Raw genomic sequence first — 12,290 nt, 5'->3', positions numbered from 1 at the left:
CTCTCCCCTCTGCCCCGAGCCTTCCCTGTGTCTCATTGGCCCTTGGCTCTGCTCCATGCCTAATCAAACAGCCTGAAATGCCGAAAACGCAATGTTTATTTTATTTTATTTTTTTACACACTTGCATAACTCCCTGACAAGCCACGCCAGGCATTGGGCTTTTTGTTTGGTTTTGTTTTGTTGCATTTAGGGAAAAAGAGAGAGAGAGAAAAAAAAGAAGGAATAACACAAACCACCCAGCCCTAGAAGCTGTCTTAGGTCAGGCAGTGAGCTCGGGTTTCCAGCCTGAGGAAAAGTCTGTGGGAGTTGGGGGGCCTTGCTACCAGGTTCAGGAATGAGTGAGAGAGAGAAGAAAGCCACCTGGGTCAGAGAGATAATGAATTAGAACCATGTGACAATAAGCATGAATAATAACGCGCATTACTTGTGCACATAAGAGATGCCAAGCACTATGCTACGTGCTTTGTATACATTGTTACTTAGTTTCACAATCATTTTATTCGTTTCTTTATTGCTTTCTTCGTTTTCTTTGTTTTTTTTCCTTTCTGTATAAATGTGAATTCTGAGCCTCAGAGACTGCCAAGTAAATTGCTCAGAGCCTAGCTCTGATTATGCCAAAGTATAACCAGGGAGCCATGTTGCCCTGAGTTTTGCATATTCTGTTCATTCTACCTAGAAATACCTTTTCTCTGCCCTTCTACTAGCCTTCAAATGCCTGCATGAAGCTTTTCCCGGCCACCTCACAGGTCAGCTTTTGGACCTGGTGCCTGCCATCATCTCTCCCACAGTACTGTGAAATTCTTAAGGGCAGGGACTGTGTCCGATTCGTCATTCTGACCCACCACCCAGCGTGCCCTATCCCCAAGAACCCCGGGGGGCCAGCATTGTACCTTTTGTAGGTATAATCAGCTTCCTTAGATGATGTCCCAGCTCACTGTCACTGCTCACCCAGGACCATCATTCTCTTAGAAGCCCAAAGATCAGTGCACCCAGGCCAGGGCAATAACTCAGAGATTAGCAAACTTCTTCATACTTCATGTCACCCTTTACCAGGCAAGAACTATTTACCACCATTGTCACTTTTTCAGGATACTTTCAGCTACAAGTAATGAAAGTCCAACTCAAAATAGCTTAGACAATGAAATGATTTATTATTTCATGTATCAAGAAGGGCTGAGGTAGGAATGAGCTAACAGTTCAACAACCCTGTCAGGAACTAGGTTCTTTTCTATCTTCTCATTCTACCCTCTTCTGTATGTTAGGTACTAACCTCATGAACATGAGGTCGTTGCAGCAGCTCCAGGCACTACATCCTCACCCACAAAGTCCAGCAGCAAGTCCACTTGTCTTTTTTAAAGTGCTAACTAGATCACATGCCCACTAGTGAACCAATCACAGACAAGAGGGATGGTGCCAGTAAGATTAGTTTAGACCAGTCAGGATTGATGTGACTGAATTACCTGGGAGAGGATATTCATGGACAAAAGCAGAACTCTGTCATCACCGAAGAAGGGGAAATGGGCTGTTGGGCTGACAACCAACAGTGTCTCTGATCATCACTGTTATTCTGGGAAAAGGTGATTTTACCAACTAACCAAAGACTTCACTGGAAACCCTAGTCTCCATGACCCTGCTGTCCCCTGGAATCCTGTCATTCTTTTATGGAGGCAAAATAGGTTAATGACAAAGTGCATGGATCCTGGATTAAACTGGCCTGGTTTCAAAGCCCATCCCTACCACCAATTAGCTTAGTGTCCTTGGGCAATTCACTTACTTTTCTGAGCCTCAGTTTCCTCATCTGTAAAATGGGGATAGTAATAATGCCTATCCCACCAAGGTTCTTATGGGGATAATGTAAGATAATGCATTTAAAGAGTTTAGCACAGTGCTAGGAATTAATAGTAAATGCTCAGTACATATTGGCTCATATTATTAGCTATAATTTTGTCCTTCCATTCATTAGATATTAACCAAATGCTACTGTATTCCTGGAATACAGTGCTACTATATCGCAGGAGAAATGAATAACATACTGTCTTCCTAAAGAGCTAGTAGAGGAGACAGGCTCATAAAAGTCTGGTGAGAAGAGGTAGGTGAGTAGAGGGATGGCACGAAGGAAGGAGTGATCTTAGCTCCTTGAGGAAGACAGAGAAGACTTCCCCAAGGAGCAGACGCTTGAGAGATTTATTGGGGTTTTCTAAACACATGAGATGAAAGAGACATTCCAGGCAGAGGGAATGGCACAAGCAAAGGCCCAGAGACCTGAAGGAACATGGTGCCCTTAGAGTTGTCAGCAGCTCTGCTCTGTGGGGATTTAGGATGGGAGAGGTGGGGAGGAGGGCACAGGTGAGGTGGAAAGGCCTTCCGGGGGGATCTCATGGGCCAGGCTAAAGAGCATTACCTTAAAGGCGATGGACAACCCCCGAAGGGCTTACAAGGCAGGTGAGAGGCAGGATTGAGTTGTGCTTTAGAAGGAGCCTCTGGCAGCTCTTAGGAAGGTTGCATTGGAAGGGCAGAGACTGAGAGGGAGAGGAGCCCAGGGAGAGATGATGAGGTGGGTGATTCCCTATGGCAGTGCTCGGCATGGCCCTTGCCGTGTCCCTCAGCCTTCCGTTGTGTCCTCTGGAAGTCAGTGTCACTGCAAGCACACGTGCCTGAATTCCCATCTTGTTGTAAATGAGCTCAGGCTCTGTAAACACACCCGGGACACTGGACCCCTCCAGGCAGACTTGCAAGAACCCTCGTTCTCCTACATGAGCGGGTAGGTCAGCCTTCTTCTCGCCACTCCCCCCACCCCCACCCTGTGACCGCTCCTTCACCATCCTGCAAATGCCCCTGCTCCTTTGTCATTCATGCTAGCCTAAGGGCTTTTCCCCCATTGTGCCTTCTCTGCTCACACGGGACTTGGACATCTGTTTCAAGGTGTCCTCCTTGGCAGGTTCAAGCATCTTCTTTGGGGACCTCTTTCTCCATGTTGATGCCACACCTAACACCTCCTTGACCACCTAGGCGGTGTCAGTATTCTTGTCCACTCCACTTCTGCCTTCCACTCACGCGGCCACCCCCTCTTGGCCATACCCAAACTGCAGTCATAGGCTCTAGGACCTGCAGGCGCCAACCGCCACCTCCTTCTGCTCCGGATCTCCCACCCCCTTCCTCCTCATTCAGTTCTTAGACATTTTGACCTGGATAATGCTTTTTGTAGTGGCCTTGCCTCAACATCTCAATGGCCCTGCAAACCCTCTGCCTTTTCCTGCTGCAAATCCTCAGTCAGCCTCAACTGGGCCTCAGCCACCCATGTGGATGGCCCCTCAAGCTTCCCCTGCCCAACTCTTCAAGGCACCCAGGCCCCACTCTCTGCACCTCATCCCTCATCATCAAGACAGCTGAGACAGCCCAGAGTGCCCTCCTACGATTTCCAGCCCCTGAAACTAGAATTTTGATCCCCACTCCTCAACCCTGCTGGAATCTTTCTCCTTGGTAAACAGTAATGCACCCAAGAAATCAGGAAACAGATCACTTGTCATTCCTCTCTCTTCCTCTCTCTCTCCACACACCTTCCACATCCACTCTATTGGCAATTTCTATTGAATCTGCCTCCAGAACATTTTCCAAATCCAACCCTTGCTCACTTCAGTGCTACCACTTTAAGCCACCTTTCCTGCTTACCTGGACTACTGTAGGAGTGGCCTGACTGACTCCCCTGCTTCGTTCTAGCCCCTACCACACACTTCACACAGTAGCCAGAGTAAACTTTCAAAATTGCAAAGCAGATCCCATCACTCACTCCCCTGCTCAAACCTTCCAGTGATTTTCCACCGCACTTAGCATCAAATCCAAACACCATCCCTTATAAGGCCACATCCCGCCAGCTTCATATATCGCCTCTCTCTCTCAGCTTCAGCCTTCCTGGGATTCTTGCAATTCTTTGATCCCTTCAAACTCTTTCCCATCTCAGGGCCTTTGCACAGGCCCTTTGCTGGCTTGCCCTTCCCTTTGATCTTCACAAGGGCAGCTTCTTTTCTCCCTCCCATTCTCGGTTTAAACATCATTTTGTTAGAATGGCCTTTCCTGACTTCTCCACCTATTCACTATCACAGCTTCTTTTCCGTTTGAGGTGTATGATGTATTTTGTAATGATTTCCTTGCTTGTTGCCTTGTTTGTTGCCAGCTCCCTCACTAGACCCAGCTTCCCAGTGCCCTCATGTACAAGAGCCCTTCTTTCTTCCCACATCCTGCACGATCCACTGCCAAGGTCACCATGAACCTCCTAGTCTCTGTATTCTGTAGTCTCTTTGTCTTCCTTCTTCTCTATCCTCTGCAATTCTCAACATCCCCCTCCTTAGGATTCTTCTCTCCACTCTCCTGGTTCCTGTTCCTTGTCCTTCTGTTACCTTTCCTCCCAGTCCTTACCTGTGGACAATCTCAAAGTTATTCTTGGACCTCTGCCCTACTCTTCAACCATGAGCTAATACAGGACAATCTCAACTAAAAAAAAAAACTCCAAAACTCTTTCCCTAGTAAGATCATTTCTCAAGATCCAAACATGTTGGACCTAAGAATCAGTACAACCAGGTTCAAGTCCCAGGCCTGCCACTTGCTGGCTGAATGACCTTACACAAACCCCTCAGTTTCTCTAAACCTTCTTCTCTCCCAGTCTTTCCCATCTCAATAAACGGCAACTCCATGCAGCTGCTCAAGCTAAAACCCTGAGAGTTATCTGTGGTTGCTGTCTTTCCTCTACTCCCCATGCCCGATCCATCAGCGAGTTGTTTCAGTTCTACCCCCGGAGCATATCCTGGATCCATGCGTCAGGGTCCCCCTCCTCTGGCATTGCCCTCAACCACGCCCCACATCACCTGCCGGGTGACGACTCAGCTTCCTTGATGGTCTCCCAGCTTTCCCTTCTGCCATTGCAATCCTACAATCCACAGCAACAGAGTGATTTTTTAAAAATGTAAACCAGGTCCTGGCCATTTGTATTAGTGTCTATTGTGGCTGTAACAAATGACCACAAACTTAGTAGCTTTAAACAACACAAGCTTATTATTTCACAGTTGTGGAGGTCAGAAATCCAAAATGGGTCATCAGGCCTGTATTCCTTCAGGAGGCTCCAGAGGAAAATCCATCTCCTTGCCTTTTCTAGCTTCTAAAGGCTGCCTTCATTCCTTGGCTTTTGGCCCCTTCCTCCATCCTCAAAGCCAGTGGTGTAGCATTTTTAAAACTCTCTCTGACTCTGACCCTCTGCTTCTGTTGTCACATCTCCTGGCCCCTTCCTACAAAGATCCTTGTTATTACACTGGACCTACCTGGGTAATCTAGGATAGCCTTCTCAGCTAAAGATCCTTAACTTAATTGAATGCCCAAAGTCCCTTTTGCTATGTAAAGTAATGTATTCTTAGGTTCTAGGGATTTGGTTTGGACCTCTTCGGAGAATCGTCATTCTATCTATCACACCACACTTAAAACCTTCCAAGCTTCCAATCCAGCTTGGTTATCTTATCTTTGCACAAGTCAATACTTCAAACTACCTGCAGTATATTTCCAAAATGTATATCCTACCATTTCTTCAAATTTAACTTACATAAACTTAGAAGAAAAGCCAAACATCTCACCTGGCCCCAGTGACCTGCCCCTGCTGGTCCTCTCAACCCATGTGGCCTTGACACTCTTCCTTGAGTGCACCAAAACCAATCCTGCCTTAAAGCCTTTCACTTGCTTTTCCTTCTCCCTCAAATGTTCTTTTCCAATATCTGCATGTACGTGGCCAACTCAGCTCAAATGTCACCTCCTTAGAGAGGACTTCTCTTGTCTAAAGTAGCTCTAAAGTAATTAATTTTGTATTAAACCTGTATAATTAAATTTTGTAATTTTTTGATACAAAAGTGTTTTGTATGAAACTTCGTACAATTTTCCTGTTTAATTATTTATTTGTTTCTTGTCTGTCTCTCCCATATGAGTGTAAGGCACCTCTGAAGCCAGGACTGGAACTCAACTAGTATTTGTTGAATGAGTCAGTGAGTCTCAGTTTCCCCATTTTTCCAATGGGTATAATGATACTTCTTGTCTCATCAGTTTGCTTTCAGGATCAAAGGAGGTAATAGCTATAATTTTTAGTTGCTAATAATAGGCCAGGCGCTGCATTAGGAACTTTATATTCAAGATATGATGTTTGTGTTTTAGTTCAAGAAACCCTCTCAAACTAGCTCTAGGAAAAGGAGGTTCATTGTAAGGATACAATAGAAAATCTAGTAAGCACCTAAGGAGAGGAAACAAAGTACAGGAGGAATGGGCTGCTCCCTGGGGACCAGAAGGGTTCCAGGTCATTGCTCTCCATCTCTCGCTTTCTGGAGTCTGATGGTCCCTTATCACTGCTGTTCTCTGTACAGCTGTGCCTTCTCTACTCTCTGAAGACTGTCTTCTGCTCATACCTTGCCCCTCTTAGCCCAACATGGCCACTGGCCTCAACTCTCTGGGACCTTATGGAATGGTACTCAGTTATCTACTTCAGTCTCCCAGAGTCCCAAGCCCCATTTCAGTGTCAGAGAATCCAGCTGGTCCAGACTGAGTCTGGTGCTGATCCATGGGCAGTCACCTGTGAGGCAGGATGATGAAGTTATGGGGCAGGTGTGGCTGCAGGTATATGGCTTTGGGAGGGCTTGTGGATAGGGGAACAATTCCAAAGATAGGAGTTTGACTGGTCTGGCACCCCAAAGCATGTCTGCTATAATGCAAAGTGTCTAGCACAATCCCTGGCACACGACTTTCTTCTCCATTTCCCAACCACCCTTCCATTCTACAAGTCCATCATTCTCTGGCTCCAAACATGTATATCCAGCTTGGTTCTCTTATCTTCAAACAAGTCAATACTTCCAACTACCTGCGGTATATTTCCAACATGTACATCCCACCATTTCTTCACATTCAACTTATAAAAAGCCACATGACTCTTCCTTCAGGAATGAGCTCATCTCCCTTGTTCTCCTGCCTCAGACACAAGCCCGACCTCTTCCAGGCATCTCCGCTCAGAACCCCTGGATCTTCCATCACCCATCTTGGAGGCCTTAGAAGAGACTCATGCCTCCCTCTTCTCTTCCCCTAAGTGTAGTCTTCTCACTACCTCTTGTATTGATCAACAAAGAGTCACCGAGCATGCTAACCCACAGTGCAGGCCAGCAAAGTGGTTAAGCCCAGAACTTGGGAGTCAGACTAACCTAGGTTCAACTCCCAGCCCTGCCGTTTAATTTTTTGATCTTGGCATGTCTCCTAAACTTGCTAAACCTCAGTTTCCTCATGTGTAAAAATGGTGCTAATTATGATCCCTGCCTTACAAGGTAGTTTTGAGGACTGACATAATGTACATAAAATATGCATACACATAATTTCTCATCTATTTGATTGATTGATGTATTGGTTGGTTGGTTGGTTGATTTAGGTGCCAGCAATGTGCAAGAAAAACAAAAGCTGATAAGACATGGCCCCTGGCTTCAAGAAACCTGAAATTTCTGGACCAATCTGTGTTATTCACTGCAATAGCCTTCTGATGCCCTGCTTCACAAGGTCCCTCTGGCAATACATTAACAATTATATTATACAATATTAATTATCTAACTAGTGCCTAGTTATAAGAGAAATTTACAATTATTTAGAAAACTTTAGTGGGGATAAGAGTCACCCTTAATTCAGTCCTTCTATGTATCTGTATGGGATCACTCATCACATACAGTCTATGTCAATCGTCATTTTGCAAGTGTTTGTCTCTGTCATTAAAGATCCTTTGAAGTACCATTTTGAATGACTTCTATTGGTGATGCAGTGAATATAACAACATATATTTATCCCTTCCTCCATTTTTAGGGACTTGGGTGGTCATTTTTGGACTTCCCCCCATGCTAAATAATGCACAATAAACATCTTTATTCAATAAGCTCTGCCACTGACTGGACACTCACTTTAGACCTGGCTTTTTATACCTGTTGTTTCACTTAGTGCTCACGACAACGCCATGATCTGGATATTATCTCCCTTGCACCAAAAAGGAAATGGATGGCCGGTTCAGCAGCTCACCTGAAGTGGCACAGCCATTAATGTCATACCATTTGGAGCTATTCTGGGTGACCCACTTCCCTGCTCAGCCACATCAGTGCCAGCAACTTTTTTGCATTGCTGCAGCAAATCCTTTAAAGGCCCTTTGTTCATATTGCCAACGAGCTTTCCGGCACCCAGAACAGTGCCCAGCACAAAGTATGTGCCCGACAAATAGTGAATTGATGAATTAAAAAAGGTAGCAGGGTATGAAGTTGCCTTTTTCACTGTGCTATCATCTACATTGAAGCTATCATTGCTTTAATTTTCATTTCTTTGATTATCAATAAGAGGGAATATGTCATACAAATTTCTACTACTAGACATTTATAATTTCTCTTCTATGAATTCTGCATTTCTAGAATTTGCCTTTTAGTCTCCGAGGTCTTTGGGTGTATGTGTATATGTTTTTCTCCTCATGTTGTATAAGCTTGTTAGTTGCTTGCTTGGCATATTCATTTTGCTCATCATCTTCATTGCAATGGCTTCCCCGTTACCTCAGAGTACTTCATTTTGTCCTACAGTGCTCCTAATGCACCCATTCTCCTAGTTAGACCATAAAGCTCAAAAGAGCAGGTAGCAAATGGACCTCAGAATTTTCCTGTTTCTCAGACCCTTGTCAGGGGCCTGAGCACCAGGTAGATTTGTAATAAAGTATTCTTCATGCTCACATGACATTTAGTGTGTTTTGTGGACACCCTCACTTCCGTTTTATCAAAGGCCAGCCCACAGGGAAGGTATTGCCATCTCTATTTTGCTGACAAGGGAACCTAAGCTCAGAAAGGTTAAATGAATTGCCCACAAGCACACCAGTCATAAGTGGCCAAGCCTGGATTTGAAGCCAAATTGACTCTCCATCATGCTGAGTTGTTAGGGAGAAAGCCCAGTGTGCTGGTTTGAATGTATTATGACCCCCAGAAAAAGCCATATTCTTTGATGTACTCTTGCGGGGCAGATATGTTAGTGGGGATTAAGTTGGAATGTTTGGATTAGGTTATTTGCATGGAGATGTGCCCCACCCAGCTGTGGGTGATGACTCTGATTGGATAATTTCCATGGAGGTGTTACCCCACCCATTCAAGGTGGGTCTAAATTAAATCATTGGAGCCATATAAATGAGCTGACAAACAGAAGGAACTCAGTGAAGCTGAGAGTGACATTTTGAAGAGGCTCAACAGCCAAGAGGGACACTTTGAAGAACGCACAGGAGCTGAGAGAGGAGCTGCAGTTTACAGAGACATTTTGGAGATGGCCTTTGAAAGCAGACTTTTGTTCTGGAGAAACTAAGAGAGGGCAAACGCCCCAAGAGCAACTGAGAGTGACATTTTGGAGAGAAGCTGCCGCCTAGAGAGGAACATCCTAGGAGAAAGCCATTTTGAAACCAGAACTCCGGAGCAGATGCCAGCCACGTGCATTCCCAGCTAACAGAGGTTTTCTGGATGCCATTGGCCATCCTCCAGTGAAGGTACCCAATTGTTGATGACTTACAGCCTCAAGACTGTAACTTTGTAACCAAATAAACCCCCTTTATAAAAGCTGATCCATTTCTGTCGTTTTGCATTCCGGCAGCATTAACAAACTAGAACACCCAGCTCAGCAACTGGCAGCTGATATAGGCTCCAGACCCCTTTTCTTGCTGGGCTGGACTCACAGCTTCTGCTGAGCTGTTTCATCCAGTGAGTGTGTGTGTCCGTGTTGCATGTGATGAGTGAATCATTATATGAAGTCAATTAATATTTATTAAAGCACTTGCTATACACCAAGTTCTAAACTAAAACAAAACAAAACTAGAAAACCATGATAAACAAGATAGACTTGCCCCTGCCCTTGAGGGGCAGACGATGAAGGAGAGGAGTGAGGAATGAGGCAATCACAAACACAACCTCCCTTGGGATGTACTAGAGGCAGTGGACGCCCTGAGCTGAGGTGGATGAGCCGTGAAGCTTCTTGGAGACAGTGCTTCTCAGCTGGGACCAGAAGAGTGCAAGTTGGCTGTGCCAATAGTGGGAGGGAAAGGCCTCATGCAGAAGGTAAGAGCATGTGGGAAGTCCTGGAGGTGAAAGATCCATCAGCTTCAGAGACCCAAAGAAAGAAGAGGAGGCGGAGTGTGCACTGCGTGGTGGGAGTCATGGGAAAGGATGCTGGAAAAGCCGGCCTTGAAAGCTGCTTTAAGAAGTTGGTTCTTTATCCTGAGGGCGATTGGGCACTCTCTTTTTTTCATTAGGGGTGTTGCATGGTCAGATGTCTGTGAGAGACAGGTCACCCTCACCACGATGTGGAAGACAGATTAGAGGGGGACACCATGCATGCAGCAGGGAGGAGGCATGTGGTCCTGGGGTCCCCTGAAGGCCAAGCTGGAGTGATGGCCTGGCCTGGCCTGGCCTGGTGTGGGGTTGGCTGGTTCACGTGTATGGCAGCCTCTCCCTCTGTCACCTGCCCCAGACAGGAGTTACACTGAGCTGGCTAAACAGCTAACTGGGTTCTGAGTTTCTGGCCTGCAGACTCTGCGGGGAGGGGGTGGGCCGTGAAGAGCCCCTTCCCTCTACCCCCCCCCCCCCCCAGATTTAGCCCTCTGTTCAGCTTAGTTCAGCCCTATAGCTGACTTCAGGGTCGAGTCCCCTCAACAGCTTGGGTTGGGGAAAGGGGCGCATTGGTGGGGGTGCAGGGTGGATGGGGGAGGGGGAAGAGTGGGACAGGAGCTCTCATGCTGAGGCTGAATCTGTTTTTGTGATGTGTGTCTGTGGATCTGTGTGTGTTTGTCAGTTGTGTGTGTGCCCACCTGCTGTCACTAATATGAGTCTATCCCATGTGGATAGAGCCAATGGTTATGGGTGTATGCGCACATCAGTGCGTGTTCACGTGCCTGTGTATATCTTAGTGTGTCTGTGATGTCATTTAGCTGCTGGGGCTGATGCTTGAGGATTCCCTTCTGGAAGGGGAAGAGGAGGACTGGGATGTGCTAACCAGGAGCTCAAGCATTATTCTCACCCCCACCCCAGGGATCACCAAACTTATCCCCACTCCCAGCAGCCCCCTTTATGATGTACTCCCACCCAGGTGCACGAGGCTGAAAGCCCACCCCTTCTGGCTTCTTTGTCCAGCCTTCCCAAGACCCTGTTTTGTCTGCAAACAGTCAGGCCCTGAGGTGGAGCAGGCCTGGGTCCCTGAGGGAAAAGCAACTCATGCTCACATGCATACACACGCTCCAGCCCACATGCACATGTACAAACACATGTGCACACACACGCACACCCCACAGAGTGCAAATATGTAAACACACATTCAAGTCCTCTGGGCATTGGCCCCAGAGAGACAGAAAACACCAACTAGGGCACAGTGCTCCCCAGACAGGCCTGGGGGCCCTGCCCCATATCCTACATCCTGCATCCCATGTTCTGGCCATATGCAGTGTGTGTCCAGAAAGGCAGGTTTCTGTATGCAGAGTGTACAGGGGTGCTCTCCTTGGTGCATTGGGTCAAAGAACACATGAGAACTTCTCTGTGTGCTCATGTGACTATTGGGGTAATGCACCCCATAATATGACTCTCCCATGTCAGGCACCTCCCAGCATACCCAGAGCAGCTGTGGTCATCCAGGTCTGTTCAAGAGTGCAGTGGACAGAGCAAGGGCTTTACAACCAGGCAGGCCCAGCTCTGCCACTTACTTGGCTGTGCAACCTTGAGGAAGTCACTTAACCTCTCTGAGCCAGGTGAAGATCATGTAACAGGAAGATAATGATAGTACTTATCTCATGGAATTATGATAAGAACTGGGAGTTCAACAATAAACCAAACAGAAAAATCTCTGGCCTCACATAGGTTACATTCTGGCACATAAATACTAACGTGTTGTCCTGATGCAATGCTTGGCACACAATAGGTGCTTAATAAATGGCAACTTCTTACACTCTCCCACCTGCTATTATTTCCTGGGGGAAGGGCATAGTAGGGAGCCCCTCTCTTCTCCCCATCTCCTCCCTTTACAGGTCAGGACTCCAGCCCAAACAACTTGCAGAGAAGCCTCCAGGTCTTCCTTCAATGGTAAGAAAGGGACGGATGCCTAACTACAAAAATTGCACATGTGCAGTAACTAAATGCATAGCAATAGAAAGTGCTGTCCTTGGCCTTGGGGTGGGGAGAGGAAGAAGGGCATATGTCCTGATTGCCCCCCTTGTGGCTTGGAGGAGATCCCCATACAGGGGCACT

Source organism: Choloepus didactylus, chromosome 2 (genome assembly GCF_015220235.1).
Source record: "Choloepus didactylus isolate mChoDid1 chromosome 2, mChoDid1.pri, whole genome shotgun sequence".
Classification (NCBI taxonomy): domain Eukaryota; kingdom Metazoa; phylum Chordata; class Mammalia; order Pilosa; family Megalonychidae; genus Choloepus; species Choloepus didactylus.
The sequence above is the reverse complement of the archived record's forward strand: the minus strand, read 5'-3'. Positions refer to the sequence as shown.